We start from the raw sequence: 14,866 nt of genomic DNA on the forward strand, positions 1-14,866 counted from the left end.
CCTAAATCCTGATCCCACTGGGGTCAAGAGGATTGGGGTTTTTCTGCATTATCCCTGGCAGAGCAATGTGTGCTTGGGAGAAATGCTCCAGCCTGCCCTGAAATCAGCCCCCCCAGCACGGAGCAGTCCTGGAGCTGTGAAGTCAAATAGTCCAAATACCTGAACCAGCAGGAGGAAGCTCGTGGAGCAAACATAATTCCCCAGACTGGAAATCAGGGCAGGCACACGGGTGACCACCCCTGCCCTTAGGAAAGGCAAAACAGGAGCAGTTTGTGATCAGGCAGCAGCAGCTCAGCCCCACTGCCAGGACCAGCATCCCACCAACGTGGCAGGGCGAGGACCAGACCCCAGCCAGACTGCCCAGGATGGGGCTGGCCCTGCCTGGCTGCTTTTTGTGTCTGGAGCACTCAGGGCAGGAGGCTGAACTGAGCTCCCAAATCAGCCAACAGGATGGCATAGGTGGTTCAGGGAATTAAGTTTGGCAAAACAAACAAAAAAAATATAGTCCTTTTTAATAAAAAAATTCCTTTCAAAAGTATTCAGGGCTTTGATGAAAGAATGAAAGAATAAAGTTTCAGGACAAAAATAGAAAACCTCAAACTTTTGCTTTTCAAAAGATGAAAGAAGAAGCAGCTTCTCAGGAATCAAACATGCACCAAAATGAAATTGCTGCCTCTGCTGTAAAGACTGTGCTGTCCTCCCCTAGAATGGGCATAGCACTGAGTTTTGAAACTTCAACCAGAAATTGATATGAATTTCAGTAAAGCAGGGGGGAAAAGTCCCCAAGCCCCTGCAACCCGCCCCCCCTCCTCCATCCCAAAAAAAATAAGCTGGAAATACAGCAAATTTTCCATCTGATCTCTGCATGACTGCATCAAGTTAGGTGGCTATTTTCTTGATTTCCTTATCACTCACATTATTCATCCAAACCTGGACTCAATAGCCTCTAGTTTTCCAGAAGGAAATCCAGCATGGATTTCCTGGACCAATGGTGCCAATGGATTTCTTGCAACAGTATAAGGTGAAATTGTAATAAGGACCCTCCCAAACTGTTGATTTCACTGCCCTTCTATCCAAAACAATAAATAGCTCTCATTTAACTGCAGACTGTTCTTTTTCATCAGCTTTTCAGGTTATGATTGTTTCTCCTCACAAAGCAGTGGAACTTTAGAGATGGAATTCTTATCAAATGATTCTCCTTTCCCCCCCCTTTTGTTTTGTTAGAAAAACAAGCTCCCTTTAGGATGAAAAAATTTGCAGCATGCAACTTCTCACTGGAAAAGTGGGGTCAAACTCCTAAAATAACTCTCCTGTTTCTCCCTATCCCTAAGCCAAGAGGTTTTCACTGGGTTACACTGGCATATTGTGGTGGGAAATATATTGATAAGCATTGTATAACTGCTTTGGGTTTGGATGGGATACACACCATCCCTGCTGTGTTTTCCAACCTGATTAAAAGCCAAAGAAACATGAAAAGCAATAAAAAAGCCAAATAAACATGATAGAATAAATATATTTACCTCCCTTGTGTAAGATAATAGGCTTTGCTGAACCTAACCTGACAAAAACAGACATTTCAGAGCTGCCCAGCGTGTCTGGGATATTTCTGGAGCACACAAGGACAAGTGATCTGAAAAGAAGAACAGTAATTACTGCATGGCTGCAAAATATTGCTTCATTAAGGATCCTCAAGATCTTTAAGCTCCAATTCAGAAAAGTATGTAGGAGTATGCTTGACATTAAGAACATCTAAATTCCCTTAATGTCAATCTCATATAAGCTTCCCCAAGTTTACGCCTCCATTTCAGTGGTCCTAGATTACACCTGTGCTCCACATGGAATAAAACAAGCCCAAATGGCTGTGAGTGCATCCCTCTCTGATGGGAGAGGGACACTCATTGCTGTGCAGTGCTGAGACTCAAACCATCCACATCCTGGCCCTGATTTTCAATCAACCTTCAGTCTGCCTTTGAGTTGTACCTGCAGTGAATTGCAGGCACAAGTGGTCACATTCAGCTGAATGCCTCACTGCAAAATCTTACCAGGAAAGCAAACTGAGTGTGCAGACATTGCATGGGTGTATGTCACCTCATGCACATCTGATGCATGTACACTCTCATGTGCAGAAATGCAGATGTAACAACTCAGGAGTGTTTAAATCCTTGGTCATGAGCTGCTCACAAATGCCTTGGACTGAAAGTCTGTTTTCTGGTTACCTGACCTGCTTCTACCAGCAGCCAAGAATATATCTATCCATCTCTGTTGTTCCATGTTTATGTGGCAACACATAAAACCACAGGGAATGTGGGACAGACACAAACAGAGATGGTCCAGACCACTGCCAGGACCCACACGAGGCAGGAGGGCCAGCAGGCAGGCAGGACTGGTCATTGAAAAGGCCCACTGGAAAATCTGGCACACCTGGGATTTTCATCTCTCACAAGAGGCAAAAACAATCATTAAGAATAAACAGAAATGGACTTGTTTCCAAAATGGAACACTGAATCACTGGCTGCCAGGAAGTGTCTGGACATGGGGATGGGTGCAAGTGTCATTGCAAGGACTTTATCTACTCCCTGCTGGAAAATGACTGGTTTATTTAGAAGAAATTACAGTTTTCTGTCTGCTCTAATCTGTACAATCCTGACAGAGAAATGCTGCTCCTCTTACCTGGCTGATGCTTGGGATTTGTACATGTTTAATTTGTGTCAGATTTCTTCAGAGCACAGGTTTGGTTATGAAATTACATCATTTTCCTTTCTTTGTCTATCAGCCACAGGTTGCTACATGAAGTGGAGTCTCAGCAGTTTTCTTACCTCTCTTTTATGGATGTTTGAAGGCATTCAGTTATTGCACAGGCAGCATTTCCCCTGGTAACTGTGCCAAAGTGCTGCCTGCCCACGACTGCTCCTGAACAGGCATCCAGCCCCACACAGAACATCCCAGTGCTGGTGAACAGCTCTGTGCCATTTATCTGCAAGGAAAAAAGCAGAGTAGGTTATGTGGAGGCAGGCTGAGGAGCCTTAGACTATGATCCTGCTCCCCCACAAGGGAGTTACAAGCAAGGAAAATATCTACATTTTAAAAATATCTATAATTTTAAATGTATCATTGGTACAGATGAAGTGACATCATTGATTGTTGGTCAGAGGAAGGAGGAAGCAAAAACCCTTCTCAAAGGGTACAAAACCAAGAGCAATGAGGTCATCAGCATCTTCTGTGGATTAGTAAAACACATATAGGAAGCCAACAATCCAGAGAGCAAAATGCTTAACTCAGCCTTAATAGAGTTTCCTTTCATGTGGGGGAAATTACTGTCACTGGGCAAAGCAGATTTGCCCATGGAGCAAGGGAGAGGTGCTGAGACAGCAGACAAGGGAATAGAAATGACACATGCATTTATTTTTTTTCTGTTTTCCCTGAAAATAAAAATATCCAACCAAACTATTCCTTCTTGGAAGGCCTGTCCCAGTCCCTCTAAGTTGTAGCAGAAGTAGCTCTTGCTCTTCTCCTTTCCTACAGCAAGAACTCCTTCCCCAGGTTACACATCTTAAGATGTGCTATGGTATTTACTGTTAGAAGGCCAAAAGTTGTCTGAGCAGCCTGGCACTGGTGTCTCCTCCCAGCACCTTGGGGACAGCCCATCCTGAGAGAACAGAACCTCCACCAAGGAGAAAACAGCACAGCCAGGTCAGGCTGTCAGAACACTGACCCCAGATACACAAAACTGCAATGTCACACCTTCCAAAGCCTGCAGGCACCAGGAAGTTCACATCCCATCACTCTGAAACGTGTGTGTCTCCAGGGAATATAAAGCCAGATTAAATGTGGGAGCCAAGTGTTAAAAAGTGACTTTTGCAAGAGGTCAGAGGATGCTGAATGCAATAGAGGGTCAAGGGTAAGGGAAACACGAATGTCCAGGCTATGGGTGGGCAAAGGGAAGTGAGAGGGAGCAAACACAGACAAAACCTTCTGCCTGCCCTGGCTAAGTGTGGGAAGTGTGTGAAAGTCTGGATGCAAGCACAGCAGAAGCAACACCCCAGCAAACAGACCTACACGTGAGCCACTGCCCAGGAGGCAGCTGTGGTGTGTCCTGTCCTGTCCTGTCCTGTCCCATCTGCACCCTCAGACCCCTGGAGGAGCCAGCACAGTGGGACCTGGGGCAGGGCACACCACAGCAGCTCACCCAGCCTTTGGGGAAGCTTGGCTCAGAAATCTAAAACATCTCTGACTTTTGCATTTTGTTCAGCAAAACATAATTTTCCAAATTTTCTGTGCCTTTCAAGATTTAGGGTAAGAATCCCCCTTTAGGCATTAACCTTTACCATTTACCTACAGCAGCTTTTACTGCCAAGTTTTTACTGTAGCTAGGACTACATGTGTTGAAATTTAAACTTCCTTAGAAAAGACAGAAAAATATAAAAAGCCTTAGAAAAGAGAAAGAAGCTTTGAGGATACCCCACCTGTGCCACGAGTGCTGCACACACAGGTGTCTGTGCTTCACCATGGGGAGGATGCTGCCTCCACTAACTCCTGCTTGCTAATGGCTTTGAATGAATTTTTGACCATGCAGCCAGCAAGAAATCTTGGCTGCTCATATTCCTTAAGGATGCTGTACCAGCTTTGCTTGGCATTTCTTAGCGTTAATTATAATTCAGTAGCACACAGGCATGTAAGCCTGTGTCCTTGCAAGAATTTTTTTCAGTCACCCTTCTCTGTCTAGACAGATATATAAGGAATGTGCAGGGACAATCTGACAGTTCCAAACCTCTTTAGTAGTGAAATACTGTTATTTTTATCTTTTAGTGCAATGCCAGTTGAGAAAATCAGAAAAACAAACTTGTTTTTCCCTCACATCCTTTGTAAACAATGGCTTCTAGCTTGCTTTTTCCTGCCCTTCCTCTGCATTACAGCAATGGTGTTAATTCTTCTGCTGAGGTGATAAAAAGACCTTTTTTTTTCCCCTAAGAGCTCAAATCCTCATCTGAATAGAATACAAACTCCCAGTGACTTTAATTGAGTTAATTGTAAGGGAGAACAATGTACTTGCCTCTTCCAAGGGAACTTCCCATTTCCTTCTGCCAAGGCTCAGCAAGATTCTGCAGTAACTTTCCTTGGAGATAAAGTTTCCCCTATTGAACCACTACTTCAAATGCAGTAAAACACAAAATATCTTAATGAGTGCAGATGTAAAGTGGTTTTGTATGTCTGCCCTGCCAAGACTGGATCTGGATCCTTATATCCTCGACTCAGGGTGTGCTGGTGATAGCAACCTGCAATTGCACCAGAGACAACCTTAAAACTTGGCTTTGCTAACTGGCTGTCACCAGCAAAATGACACTGGGTATCAATGCCAATAGTGATCCCCAAAGTAAGAGTCCTTCACTCAAATTGTGATCCTGATTCACATTTCAGTGTTCATTATTAGTATTTATAAAAGGGTTGTTGCAATGCAGTTTGAAGGATCCTCTGATAAATGCCCTGGATTGAAGTAATTTGAGTATGGATTTCATATATTTTGCCTGGTTATAAAATCAAGAGCAGATCTGTGCTAGCCTGAAACAGTTCTGCAGGATTTAGAGTGGGGTGAATTTACAGTAAACGAGGGGAAAAGCTGGCTCTAGATTTTCAGTTATTCCTGTTAACCAGAATTACTTCCTGGTTTGAAACACAGCAGCAATGTTGTCCTTTGGAATTTAAAGATAATCCAAAATAAACCTTCACAAGAGTCCTTTTGTTCTGGTTTAAGAGAAAGAAAAGAGGGGGGAGAGGTGCCATGAATGTGCACCCACGTTTCTAGCTGAGCATTACCTTTGAGGCAATATTTGAAGCACAGCACAAAAGTCTGCAGAAAATCAGAGCAAAACCCTTCTCTCTACACAGTTTATGTGATGCTGGGCAGAGTCACATGTGGGAATTCCCTACAGTTCATGGCTGCAGTGACATTGTGTAACACAGAGGCTGCTTCACCCATCAGATGGTACCTGCAGAGCCCCACACACCTGGCAGTGGGACATGGGGTACTGGGACATGGACCTGGGGTGCTGGGACATGGAAACAGGTGCTGGGATATGGAAACAGGGGGTGTTGGGTTATGGAAACAGGTGCTGGGATATGGACACAGGGGCTGGGACATGGATTGGACATGGACACGGGGTACTGGGACATGGAAATAAGGTGCTGGGACATGGAAACAGATGCTGGAATATGGACATGGGGCGATGGGACATGGATACAAGGTGCTGGGACATGGACACAGGGTGGTAGGACATGGATACGAGGTGCTGGGACATGGACACAGGGTGCTGGGCAGCCACTGGCGTCTCTATGAAGCCACAGCTCCAGGGGTGCCCTAGCCACGTGTGCCATGATTTTAATCCCTTCACAGCCTTGTTGGGAGCAGTAACTGTGTCCTCTCCAAGCCCCACAGGTGAACAAACAGGTGCCTACAAAAGGGAGCAAACAGAGGGATCAGGGCCCCCTGTGCTCAGAGGATAAACTGGGTACAGGCTGGAGCTGCACTTGCTAAAGAGCACTACCCCTCACATTTCCCAGCATCACAAACCAGCTCTAGCAGTTAAACATGGCACATCACTGCCAAATCCTGCAAGGTTACAGGTTGAGCTCCCCTGTCCTCCTGCAGCACCTGCAGCCCACGTCCCCAAGCGAGCAGGGTGAGGGGCACACCCCAAGCAGCCCTGCTGCCCCAGGCATGCTGACCTCCCTCCAGAGAAGGAGCAGCAGCTCTGCTTAGGCTTGGAGTTACCAGCATCACTTCTCTGCAGAGCTCAGCCCAAAGCATGCATGATAGAAGCTCCAAGGCAGCCAGGTCTTCTGGCCTTTGGAGCTCATTTATATTTCTAACTGTTACAAGTATGTTTTCAATCCTGTCCATTCTGCAATTCAGGCTGAGGAAATTATATAAACAGCTCAGTTCAGCTCTGGGATCAAAAAGATACATGAGCTTTGCAGGGATTCTTCATTCTATTTCTTTTAAAACTAAATATTTGTTTCTATTTGTCTGGAAGAAAGAATGAGTAAACTTGGTTCCTTTCCAAGGATCCAGCATGTGGGGTTAAAAAAAGAAGGGGAAACATCCCACTCATCATGAAATAGTCTAAAAAACAACAACAGGAAAAGAAAAACAGCCAATCCCATAACTTCTGGACTCTGAAAGGCTAAAAAAATAACTGCTGAACTAAACAGAGAATCAAAATGCTGATACTGCCAGAATTCAGTCAGGTTAGACCCATCAGTCTGCATGTGCCAGGTCCAGATGGCTGCTGGCAGCTCACGGCCCTTCCCCCACAGACCCACACGTGTGACCATTTTCCTTGCTATTTAGTAGTAAACAACCTGTTTACTACTAGAATTTTGAGCAACCTTTTAAAAAAAAAAAAAGGAGAATTAATTACCAATTTGATGTTTCACAATTGCTGTGATGAGAGAGACCTGGCCATCATCAAGGAGCCTGGTGAGCAGGGAAGGCATTCCGGGATTTGATTGCTCATATGTTATGGTTGAATGAATAAATATATCCCATCTTATTTCAAATCTGGCATTTGTGGATTGATTCCTGCAGTAGCTGCTTAGTCAGGTGAAGCATCATGGGACTCATGGTTAAACCACAAAACACTTTTTTCCTGCCTAACTATTTTAGCTGACTGAGAAACACAGTTTCGTAATATGTTTTTTTAACCAAAGGTGTCCTCAAGTCTCACAAAGACAGTGCAAGAGTTTCAGGAGTCTTCATGCCTCCAAAATAAGAGATGTGCTTTGGTGCAAATCTTTTTTCACAAAATCTGATTTTTAGAATGGGATTGTTTTAGAAATCTCTTCATGGGCACATGAGGAGGTTGAAGTTTCACAAACTGTCTCAGTGTTGGTCACAAGAGGGATCTTTCTCATGGCTCTTTGGGGTACAATGGGTTTAAACAAATATTGACACCATGCCCACAGCTGCAGCGATCTCAGCAGCAGGGATGGAGCCCAGCCTCGAAATCAGCCCTTTTCTGAGCAGCACTGCAAACCTCTGCTCAGGTACAGGTGCACACCCACCCCAGGTACCCCAGCCTGGAAACCCATTTTGGCCTGAAATCACTGAAGAGAGCATGACCTGGATTTTGGCTGTGAGAAGGAGAAAGGAGGTGCTGGGGTAAGAAACAGACCCTGAAGGCTTGCTGCCCACCAGGGCTCACCCTGGAGCTCTGTCAGAGTGGAAGAGCTCTCACCCCAGAGGGAATGTGTGCTGGACACTGTGCCCTGTCCCTGTCCTCACTGGGATATCTGCTACACCTGGAAAAAGCTTCCCTGGGATTGCAGAGGGTGACACACAGCCCGTCTCCTCTGTTGGCAAAAAGGGCAGGCAGGGGCAAAGGGAAAAATGCGCTTAAGGGCTTGAGCACAAGAGAGATGGTCTGCAGCCAAGAGTACAGTCTTCAGGGGAAAACAAAGAAATGTCCTTTGAGTTCTCTTTCTGCTCTAAAAAAACACAACAAATCCTCAAAGCCAAAGAAAATCAGATTTTTTTGCTTTGTCTGGAAAGAACAGCTGCTTATTACCCAGGTCTGATCCAGGGACCCCGGCTGACCTCCGAGGACTTTGAGCCAGGTGCCAGGATGGCTCAAAACCAGGGATTTTCTCTTCCTTGCCCCACAAGGCTGGGGTACAGCCAGTCACATACCCACTCGTGTCTCCTGAGGCAGCCAGTTCATCCGGAGCTGCTGCTGCACAGGAACCAGCATCCAGCAGACATTTCACCAGGGGCACAGATTCAGGAATTAGAAACTAATCTCTGACTTGAACCAGAGCCACAGTCTAGAGAGACCTGCTTCCTCCACTTTACAGAGAAGTTTATTATTATGGTTTCCACTAAAATCTCCCTCTCCCTGGCTGTTTCTTCAATGTCAGTTTAGAATAACTAAGGATAAAGTTAAATCATCTTTTAACTCCTGTTTCCCCAAATTTTGGCATACACATTTACAAAATAATTGCCCTTATGTCCTTCCTTCATCCTGTGATTCCCATTGCCACCCTCTCTCAGAGAAAAAAAGACTAAACTAGAAACCCTTTGGTACAAGCCTTAGAGCCAAAGCTGCAGATACTGTACAATTCCTATGCTGATAAAAGATCTCCCACAAAAGACCTCAACACCCATTCCTGTCTGTGAGAGGCACTTGTGCTGTGCAAAGCAGAAAGCCACACAAAGTTTACACTTGAAAAGAAAAACTAAACACCAAGATAATTAGCTTTTGGGTTTTTTTCTCCTTCCTCCCCTCTTAAGTGGCTCAGATATAACACCAAGATGCCTGAACCATGGTTTGCTTTCCTTGTGTCCCCAAAACCTTTCAGGATTTAAATGTATTCTTTGAACCACCTGAATTCCTGGTAAAAATGGAAAATATAAATTTGGCTTGAAGAAAGAAAACAACACCTTCATCGTCTGCCTCTCTGCATTCTACAAAGCTCAGAAAGTCAAATTTTTTCCAAAGGATTCCCTGAAGTGACCCACCACCCATCCCTGCCTGCAGAGGGATAAATGAGGGGAAACCACTTAATTTTGGTGAAATCAGGGGATCTGCATGCCTGGACCTTTACTTTGCTTTACACATGGACAGCAATAAAGGAACTTGTTGTGGTTTTTTCATTAAAACAAAACAAAGCTATCTACAGGATGGAAGAGGGGACAGGCTGTTCTAAAATAATAAATCAAAGCCACACAAAGACCCATCAGCTTAAGCCAGATACTGCCCTCTAGATTTTAACCAACTCCAGCTGTGTCATAACACAGGACAGCTCAAAAACTGATATATTTTCAGATGATCTGGCCTCTGACTAGAGGAAATGAAAGAAATGCACCAGAGCCATATTCATGGAATATTTTTAGGATGGAGTCCCAAGACATTTGGCTGTTTCATAAGGGTGATTTGCGTTGCATTAGCACATTCATCCCCTGAAGTCACCATCACAAAAAGAGCTTGTCACTCCCCCAGATGCTGGGAAACAGCTTTGGTGCTGTACTACACCGACTGCCACCCCCCTGAGGAATGAGAACGGCATCAGAAGAGGAAACTAGGGGGTGAAAGAATTTAAAAAAGGAAAAACACCACAGCTGTGACCATCTTGAGTTGCTGGGTCATTTGGGAATAAGTGTGCTACGGTCTAGGGCACACACGAGCAGGCTGAATGAAGCAATTAAATAAATTACACCAGGATTGAAAAGATCAAATGAAAAGCACTTACTTTGGAGATTGTGGAGGAAGAGATGGAAATAAGGACTTTCCCACAACAAAGGGCTTGGGAAGAGTTGCGAGAAGCAAAGGTATTAGAACTTACCGTCTGTGTAAATATTGGAAAGGTTAAGGAGGTTATTTGCTGTTTAAATTAGCAGTATTTAACATTTTCCTATTTAGTTCTGCACTTCTGTTTCTTCAGTTTATATGAAACCCACTGTAAACCCTCCAACATACCTGCGTGTGTGAGGTGGGCAGCAGCACCTGCAGCACAGGAAGAGAAGTCAGCACAGCTGCAGGATGGCTCCTGTGACTCTGCCTGGCAGCTGGCAGAGATGTGGGAGAGATGCCTGGGCTCCAGCCATTGCCAAAACTGAGGAGAGATGCAGTCCCAGGAAAGAAGCAGTAACCAGGCATGGGGGCATGGAGTTCAAAGTAAAGATGTCTGTGTGTGTCCTAGCTTACAATGTAAAGATGTGCCCAAAAGTGTGTATTCTATCACCATCTGCTGAAACCAGGTGGGGCAGTGATTCTTATCTCTGTGGGAGATATCCTCTGCTAATGGGATATCTGTTAAAACCAGGTGGGGCAATTGTCTTTATGTTTTCCATGACCCATCCTTCCTCCAGGGAGATATCTCCTGTTAATGGCCATCGAGTCCCACTGCATGACTGATAAAATTACATCATCCCACTGGGAGATGCTCCAGCCAGGGGGAGGAGCCAAGCATTTCCTACCTAGATAAAAACTGAGATTTGGAACACGAAAACAGCCTTTTTCCACTGGTTTCCAGAGGACAAGAGCTACCAGAACTTTCTATGGGATCACTACTTCAACAAGACCACTTCATCTGGACTGCTACCACCACCCTAACTAGCGGGGTGTCAGGTTATATTCTGACTGTGTTTTTTCTTTTGTACTACTACCTGTATTTTATTTTTCTCTTTTTTTCCTATTAAATTGTATTTCTGACTTGAAGTGTCTCACTGGTTTGGCTTTCAAACCATTATGGTGTGTCTTGCTCAGCCACTGCTCCGGCCACCAAGGACCTCCTGGCTGGTCCCAAGGGCAGGAAGCTTTCTGCTCTTTCAGGGTGGTCAATAAACTGTGGGTCCTGCTTCATTTCTCTGCTCAAACCTCTCAATTCTGTATTATTTAGCAGCTGCTACTCTGAGGTGAATATCTGCAGGCAGAATAAGAAAAATTTGAGCCATCCTAAACAATCTTGTAGATGAGCCAAGTTTTGGCCCTCTCAGTTCTGTCACATCAGGAATGCCACAGGTGCCCAGGGGCTTGTGGACACACACAGCACTAGCAAGAAATGAAACTGAATTCATGGTAGATCTCAAACTACAAATTCAAAGTAATTTTAGAGCCCCACCTGAATACGTACATAGCTTTAGAAGCTTTTGTGCTTAAAAACCAGCACAAACAAAGGAGACAAACTTAAAACACAAGGGACAGAAGTCAGACTTGATAAATAAAATGCCAGTGGAGCAATACACAGGGCCACTTTTTTGTCTTCTACTTTCATTCTTAGGAGTTTCTTGCAAGAGAAACAAATGAAAATATTTTTAGATAGAAAGTCCAGTTCAAATAAAAGTCGTACTAACATGTGTAGAAAACTACCTTGAGCTATTTAAGATATTTGCACCCCAAAACTAAGTAATTGTGTTCACAACCTTTACTAGTGAAAAGGTTAATTTCTTTTTATAAATAAGGAACTTTATTCTTTCTTTTTTTCATTCATGTTTCTAATCAGACCAATACTTTTCTATGTTTTTACAAAAAAATTTGGTCTTTGAAGGAGGAAAGCTTAATATACACAAGCAAAAAGTCAGTGTTTAGTGGGTCCCAACTGTTTGAAACATTACTTTGAAAATTTTTGAGGATCTGCTGACAACAGACTGTATAAAACCTGACATTTTTGCCCCTCTGTTACTGTCATTCAACAATCCCCACAGTGCACTTTATGCATTTTTACCATTCTGTTTATCCTGCTTGTTTCCTTTTGGAAATGGCTGGATGAAAGAAACCCAAGAAGTCTTTGGGTTTTTTCCACCAAGATATTGGCGTTTGCTGTTCTGGCTCTTTCAGGTAAAGTAAAAACATCAAAGTGTTAAAGAAGTGTTCTGTTTTGGCAATGAGCAGGCTTCCTGGGATCAGCAAAAGCACAGAAGGACAAGGGAAAGGCAAAAGAGCAGGCAAGAGGTTTCCTGTTCTTGAACATGTGGCAGATAGAGATCTGCACGTACACACATCCATACCTCATTTACAACCCTCAGAACACTCCTCCAGTTCAACCCTGAACTCTCAGAAGCAAAGACACTCAGGGAAATGTGATCAAGCAGGCAAAGGAGGGGAGACTTCTGTGAGTGGGGGGATGGAAAGCGAGTCACGTAACTTGGAGATGAGATTTGGCTGGAACAAACATACAAAAAGTGCATGTCTGGGGCTCTGACTGCCTGGGAGAGGATGGATAACACTTGTTCAGCATTGTGAGCAGCACACACCATTGGCTACATCAGGTGGAGTATGAGTCCTAGGCAAATGGGTATCATTTAGTGCTGGGTTTTCTGGTTATCCTGGAGGTCAATCCTGGCAGTATTTTAGTAAAGGGAACCTCTAAGCTGATGAATGTTTTTCTAGAAAACAGCCCTACCATGTTTACTGACGTGGTGTGTCACATAGCTGATGAACATGGGAGGGCACAGTCCAAATCCTGACCTCACTGATGAAAATCTGGGGTAAACTAACGAGGGAATGCCATAGAGTACAACTGAAAATTACATATTTTTTTCCTTGGGATTGAAAAAACAAGAGAGTTCCATCCAGTGAGTCAGTCTCCCCCAACTGTTATTACTCCTGTTTAAAAACAACCCCTCTGACATTTTGGTCAACATCTACGTGAGCTGAACTTTCAAAGGGAGTGAGAGAACTGGGAATTTAAAACTTTCCTATTCATAATATGGGAATGAAGCAGAAGTCCCCACATGCTGCTTTGGTAAGTTTGTCTCTTACAGACTGAAACTTCAAAGGACCATAAAAAAAATGCATAGCCCCTATTTAGCCTCCCACCCATCCCAAGAATAAATCACAGGAGGTCAGTGCTTCTTGCTCTCAGTCAGGATACAGCTGGTTTTTCTCTCAAAAAAATTCTCCCAACCTCCCAACAACCTGCCCAGCACTTGGCTGAATCTCCTCTGGCACAAAACCTGCTTTCAGGACAGGTCACCTCATCTTCAGTCAGCAACACTGGTGAGGAAAGAGGAATGAGAAATGCCCACCCATCTCCCTGGTGCTGAGAAGAGCAGAGAAAGGGCTGCAAAGGGTCTGGCCATGCCACTTTCTCCCAGTTCAAGCTGTTTTCCATGAGCCCCCATTTCCCACCAGCTCCCTGCAGCTGTTGTTCATTCCTCTTTTCTTAGATTTTGGCTTTTTTTAAAGTTTTCTGTCTTCAGCTCAAGTCCAGTGAACACACCCAACCCCTCACAGTGACAAACATGGCTATTGGATGAACATCCAGCCAATTTTCTCAGGGCCTTGTAACTGAGGATAGATTCTCCTGGAGAACTGCTTTTTGCAGGGATTGTAACTAGACAGGTGTGTGTTTACCTAACTAGAGTCAGGTGTATTGGGATTTAAATGCTTTTCCTAAATACTGCTATTTGGGAAATGCCATTAAAATTCAAAGGCATGGGCTGTATCTTAATATAAATTAAAATTTCTTACCCACATTTCCTTAGGCAAAAAGAATGACTTGGTTTTGTGAAGCTCAACAAATTACAGGAGGGATCCTGCCCTGAGGTACAGATCTGCTGATCCTCATGAAACCAAGGTCTGACTCAGACAGCATTTGGCTTGCAGACAAATGTGTTCAAGCAAAAATAAGAACTTCCTGCATTTAAACACAGTACATCATTTTATCATCTCTTTTCCCACCCTACATGTTCCATGGAGGAATCATGCCAGTTCAGTTCCTATCTTTTTCATACCTTCCCAAGCTCTCTATCACAGACTGTTGTGTATTCAGTATTTCCCTCCTGCTGTGCCTTGGATGCACATCAGGTCAGGAGATGCTCCCTCAAAACCAGGAGAAGGATAAAAGGGAAAACCCCTCAGGTTTCATATGCCAGGCTGCAAAGTGACGAGCAGCCTGGTTTGCCACAGCCATCTGGGACTGCCTGATGCTCAGACTGCTCTAATTCCTGCTGCAGTGTGATCATCTCAGGAAGGATGTGTCTCCTCAGAGCCACCTTGCTGATCCCAGCTGCAGAGGACCAGCAAGGGAGCAGGTGAGGAGGGAAAATTCAGGGCTTTACCAGCTCTGGATTCACCCAGCTGTGCCAAGTGTGCAATCTGCAACCTGGTGCTCTGGCAAGTGCTTCAGCTCCTTCCCAATTATAAAAAAATGCATACAAATCTTGTGGCTTTCATCCATGGGTTGATCCGTGGGTAGTTTAAGAGATTTTAATAGACAGAAGGGAATTCAAATACATCAGCTGATTTCTGTGTTGTGATGATTAGCTCTGAATCACAGATGTTATCAGGAGGGGCAGGCTATGAAATCCAAGTAGCACTTTGTTATTATTGGAAATAGTGGTGGTGTTCCCTGTACTGCACCCAGATCTAGG

At 44.3% G+C, this 14,866-nt stretch overlaps 1 protein-coding gene and 1 pseudogene across 2 annotated transcripts in view; both read right to left on the reverse strand.

The window, feature by feature from the left end:
• The window catches only part of LOC117002160 (cell migration-inducing and hyaluronan-binding protein-like), a 101,630-nt gene that overhangs the window by 57,513 nt on the left and 29,251 nt on the right, over positions 1 to 14,866 (reverse strand). The window lies entirely within an intron of this gene.
• Positions 8,228 to 14,866, reverse strand: part of LOC117002009 — a 32,123-nt pseudogene continuing 25,484 nt past the window's right edge.

Source organism: Catharus ustulatus, chromosome 12 (assembly GCF_009819885.2).
Source record: "Catharus ustulatus isolate bCatUst1 chromosome 12, bCatUst1.pri.v2, whole genome shotgun sequence".
Taxonomy (NCBI): Eukaryota; Metazoa; Chordata; class Aves; order Passeriformes; family Turdidae; genus Catharus; species Catharus ustulatus.